We start from the raw sequence: 5,361 nt of genomic DNA, 5'->3' as shown, positions 1-5,361 counted from the left end.
CTTCTTATGATTTGTCCCCAAGTTGTTACAATGGCATAGTCACTCATTTCACTGTTACAGGCTTAACTTTCTGATATATAGATGTAACATGACATGACAAGAGTAGGAAAAGGAAGAAAATAAAATAACATAACATAAAAGCATAATTAAACATAATGATGAGAATCCTGCTATTATTCAGGAGTAAAGATGCATGCTATATGAGGAAGTGATTCTGAAAGAAAGAAAGAATAAAGAAAGAAAGAAATAAAAAAAAAGGAATTTGTCCCACCCTCCACCACTCCTGCTCCAACCGCAGCCATGTACACTCTCTTGCCCTTTGCTTTTCTGATACGGGATGACACATCAAGAAGGCTCTTTCTTGCCAGACCCAGGCTCCTTGACTTTGGACTTCCCAACACCCAGAACTATAAGAAATGAATTTCTTTTCTTTATAAATTATGCTGTCTTGGGTATTCTGTTATAGTACACAAAAACCAATAGTATTTAGCAATGCTGTCTATGTAATAAATGTTCAATAAGGGTAGGTGTTGCTAAGCATAGAATTCTTAGCAGACAAGACCCCTGAAGGGGTTGCTGTACGTAGGTGCGTACACACTGACCTGGAAGCAGCATGAAGCACACCAGCTTTCACCTGCTCTCTGTTCTTACACCAATTCTGTGAGCAAACACAAGGAATGAACAAACAGGTTGGCTCCATTTGTGGGGACTTCAGGGAGTTCTAGGTGAAAGGCAAATAACAGTTGTCAAGTATTCCATTTATAAAAAAAAAAATCACACCTTAGATCTCAGCTTCAGTTAAATGATCCCCAAAGCCCATTAAAACCTAAGCTTTAAAAAATATGCAAGATACAAAATCCAAAATGTGTAAAAAGATTTAAGTAAAGGGCAGTGAAAAGTAAGCCATCCTCCCACCCTGTCCCATCTCCCCAGAGGAGAAACACGTTCTACAACTAGTTTCTTATGAAGTGTGTTCTAAATATAGAATATGAAACTCCTTTCCAGAACATCCCCTTCTCCTTTAAGAAACCTTTAAAAAGTAACTTACGGCCTGGTGCGGTAACGTAATGGTTAAGGTCCTCACCTTGCACGCACCGGGGATCCGATATGGGCGCCGGTTCTAATCCCGGCAGCTCCACTTCCCATCCAGCTCCCTGCTTGTGGCCTGGGAAAGCAGTCATGGATGGCCCAAACCCTTGGGACCCTGCACCTGTGTGGGAGACCAGGAAGAGGTTCCTGGGTTCCCGGCTTCAGATCAGTGCAGCACCGGCCCGTTGTGGCCACTTGGGGAGTGAATCATTGGACGGAAGATCTTCCCTCTCTGTCTTTCCTCCTCTCTGTACATCTGCCTTTCCAATAAAATAAATAAATCTTTTTTTAAAAAGTAACTTTATATGTTCCCTTTTATATTTTTGCTAATAGAACTTCCATGGCTATTACTGCTAGTCCAATGGTGACCCCACCAGCTGCTCACAAGTGTGATGCGCAATGCTCCAGAGAGCATTGAACACAAGAACAAGAAATGGGTAGGAGCATGCAGGGTATGCAGGAAGTACCTGGGTAGTAACTGAGGATGCCCTGCTCACATGCCGGAGTAGCTCTACTCACTTGCTCTTCCACTGGATATACCATGTTTTCTGCTTTCATTGCCCTCACTACTGAAAAAGCAAGATAATGCTTAATTCATTTGGTGTGATTAGCAGGAGGTGGGAGGAAGAGGAAGTCATGCATGCTGGAGAATTTGTGGACAAAGGAATGGAAGGAATGTCTCTGTCTGTTCCAGGGGCCTGGAAAGATGTCCTGTAGGGTTGAGAGGAGGGAAAACTTAATTGGAAAGTGAAAGGCACAGAGTAAAGCACAGAATGTCACCCATACTGGCGACTGTGAAACTGAAAATGTAAATGCTTTTCCCTCTCCGGTTGCTCCATAAGTACCTACTTGTGTATTCTTGCCAAAGGCAGCTTCATTATTTTTGCTGTCCCACATATTATATCCCCTTCCAATAATATAATATGTGTTGATTGTTGATTTTGCTGAGATACCCTCATGGGGCTGCTCAGCCCCGGTTTTTACAGCACGGTCTGGTTTCAGTAAATGTATAAGACCAGCTCATTAGAGCTGAGTTGAGGGGCCCCAGAACAGAAAAATAAATAGTCTGCTAAGCCATCCATTTAAAATGACAATAATAAAAATGTTGATAAGCATCAATATTTACACTATGGTTTATGATCACTTTTAACAAGCAATTCTGCTGTGATTGTTGAATGGTTTTCTTTATAAATGCCTTCCCTGTTGTCAGATTTGATCTTGACTCAATGCAATTATGCAGCCCTGCCATGTGTGTGCTTGAGTTTAAAAGCTTCTTGGCTGAGCTTCTCAACCAAACTCAAGAGTTAGACTCTTCAAAGATTTTTTAAATGGTCATCACCTTTATGCATAATTTGAGGTGGAAGTTGTTGCTGATTTAAGTTGGAAAATTAAAACTTAGTTGGCAGGAAAGATGGTGGCTGAATAAGATCCTCTATAAGGCCTGGTGCTGTAGCCTAGTGATAAAGTCATCACCTTGCATGTGCTGGGATTGCCTATGGATGCCAGTTTGTGTCTTAGCTGCTCCACTTCCCTTCCAGCTCCCTGCTTGTGGTCTGGGAAAGCAGTGTAGTATTGCCCAAAGTCTTGGGACCCTGCACCTTCAGGGGAGACCTGGAAAAAGCTACTCGCTCCTGGCTTCAGATCAGCTTAGCACTGGCCGTTGTGGCCACTTCGGGAATGAAACATCTGATGGAAGATCTTTCTCTATGTCTCTCCTTCTCTACGTAAATCTGATTTTCCATAAAAATAAATAAATCCTTAATAAAAAAAAGGATCCTGTATCAACGTTGTCTCCACAAAGATAGCAACTTGAACAGTTATTCCGTCACCAATGTCCCTACACAAGAACTGGGGAAGCAGATGAGAGACGACAATGCCTGGTTCCAGTACAGCAATAAGAGATGTGGAAGAAGGCAGAAAGCAAACAGTTGGCCGTGTCTTTGTTTCTCCAGCTCCAAGCTACATACTTTGGAGAGAGACATCTCCCACTTGGGCAAGGGTGAGGGAATTAGTCCAGGACTTAGTACCAGGTCTGGCACCAGGTCCACCATGGTGAAGCCTAGTAACTGGCATCGGCTCCACAGCCCCTATATCTGAGTCAGCACCCATGGACTGGGTTGTCACCCAGGTAGCTGAGGGCCTGCTTCCATCACCCACCTCCCCCTCCACAACCTTGAGTGGCACAATGGGGAGAAAGATTTGCTGTGTCAGAGTTGAACAGAAATGTGAGCAAAGACTTGATGCTGTGGAACATGGGAGACACACAGTGGCATTACAAACAAAGGAACGAAGCACATAGCACCTGTTCTATCTCTTGATATCAACGCTGAACCAAGAGGGCCTTTGCTTAGCAGGGACACAGTAAAACAAAAATCCGTTCCTGACTCTCACTCAGCAATCTTCACTTCATCTGAAGATACCTGTGTCATTCATCAGCAGAGAACCCTGTGGCTGTCACAGGCCCTTGGCTCAGTTTGGGGAACTGCTGGGTTAGCATACATCTGTATTGCCTCGGCTCAGATTCTGACTTTCTCTACCCAGGTCCTTGCTTATAGAATGACCTTGAGACATCCATCTGCAACACACATGTGCGTGCGCGTGCACACACACATACACACACAAAGGGTCTAATAAAGCAGATGTTTCCACCAGCTCCACTGATTTAATTCTGTACTTCAGGAGGGATGCCCCTCCTATGTTAATAGTATCACACATCATGAGATCTGGGTAGAACCCAAGCAATACCTTCCTTGGGCTGCAAAGCCCCTCAGAAAGCAGTTGGATAACCCTCAGAAAGCAGCCTGGTGGTCTCACTCATGAAACAACCAGGTGGTCTGCTCTGAATGACAAGGCCTACAGCAGCCCAAACAATAAGATGAATAATCCTGCCCACTCGCCCACAACTCTAAGAGGCCAAACAACATTTCAAATGGCTTGGCCTTCCTAGGTGCCGCGGGAAGCAACAAGGCAGCTCTCCCTTCCCCTCCCCAGTTGAATAGCCTGTTTTCAGAAACTCAGCCCTCAGAAGTCTTGTAAACAGGCTCTCAGCTTCACCCTCCACCTTCAGCCCTGGAAGGAAGCCTGGAAGACCTACCAGAGCAGGTGGGCTTTTGGAGGCTCCACAGAGTCACCTGTGCAGCCCCTGGACACTGACAGGTGCCACATCCAGAAACATGGGTGTGCCTGGCTTCGCTGTGGCTTCAGACACTGAGGAGCAACCCATTTCACTATCAGACACACTAAATCACACCCACCTGGGCCTACAGGGGTGGTAGTCTCACGTCACATGTCTCATAGAAACTGATGGGCACTTCATCCTTACATCCAGGCATAGCACACTCAGAACTGCCACTGAGCCTGCCTCACCTAGAGCAGAACCCAAGCTGGCAGTGAAGTCACAGAACTTCTGCAGCCCAGGCCACTGAAACAAAAGCATCACCAACATGATTACAGTGGAAGAAGCTACAGATACTACCCTCAAGTGTGTACCTAGAACTAAAGCCAGTGAACATCTACAAGTAACACCCCAGGGCACCTAACCAGTAGAAAGTGTTCCATAATGAAAGACACTATAAAACTGGGAGAAGAGACTGACTCACTAGATACACCCAAAAACAGGAGGCACAAGAAGCATGAAAAAAAAAAATAAGGTAACATGACACTTGCAGGGGAACATGTAACTGTCTAGCTGCAGAGTACAAGGAAATGGGAACTGACAAATTGTCCAGCAAAGGTTCAAAATAGTGATTTTAAAGAAACTTAATGAGATACAAGAGAATACAAATAATTCAGTGATATTAAGAAGACGATTCTCAATTTGAGAAATTTGGGAAAGAAATAAATTACAAAAAGGCATAAGATAGAGATTGTGGTGCTAGATTAATAGATGATATTAAAAAATACAGTTGAGATTCTCAGTAGCAGCATTGAGCAGGGGTAAAAAATAATTTCTGAGTTTAAAGACAAATCTTTTTAAATAACCCAATCAGACATAAAGCAAAGAAAAAGAAAAAACGGACCCCTAAAATATAAAGATACGATTGACAGATAAGCCAGTCTCAAACCACATCTTCCCTTTTGCTTAGCTGTGTGGCCAAGTTCATATCGCCGTGGACCTGGTCTACAGTCACTGCAGATGGGATCAGGAAGCACAGGGAATGGGGTGGGCAAAACATGGGCTGCACTAATCATACTCCATCTCCAGGGAGAGTGACAGATCTCATGTAATGTGATGCTATTAACTCCATCCAGGAACCTCCATTTGTGGTCCAG

This window comes from Ochotona princeps, chromosome 4, assembly GCF_030435755.1.
Source record: "Ochotona princeps isolate mOchPri1 chromosome 4, mOchPri1.hap1, whole genome shotgun sequence".
In the NCBI taxonomy this organism is placed as follows: Eukaryota; Metazoa; Chordata; class Mammalia; order Lagomorpha; family Ochotonidae; genus Ochotona; species Ochotona princeps.
The sequence above is the reverse complement of the archived record's forward strand: the minus strand, read 5'-3'. Positions refer to the sequence as shown.